The sequence below is a fragment of the Phalaenopsis equestris genome, unplaced genomic scaffold (genome assembly GCF_001263595.1).
Source record: "Phalaenopsis equestris unplaced genomic scaffold, ASM126359v1 Scaffold000399, whole genome shotgun sequence".
In the NCBI taxonomy this organism is placed as follows: domain Eukaryota; kingdom Viridiplantae; phylum Streptophyta; class Magnoliopsida; order Asparagales; family Orchidaceae; genus Phalaenopsis; species Phalaenopsis equestris.
In genome coordinates this window covers 1,575,548-1,575,794 of record NW_018164841.1, presented here as the reverse complement: position 1 = coordinate 1,575,794, position 247 = coordinate 1,575,548, and positions in this window count along the sequence as shown.

The following is a 247-nucleotide window of genomic DNA, read 5'->3' as shown; positions in this document are numbered from 1 at the left end:
CTCAAGACTTAATCACAAACATCACAAAAAATACATCACAAAAAATACAACTTCAACTAAATATAAAATTGCATAAATCACCCCCACAAAATTTCAAAAATATAAGACAACTCAAAATTTAATCATAAACATCACCAAAAATACAACTTCAACTAAATTAATACGTCTCTATTGGAAGATCGGGAACCCTCGGAGGAGGTAACCTACGGTTGCTAACGAGGCTTCCCACGGTCTAAATGAAATTATG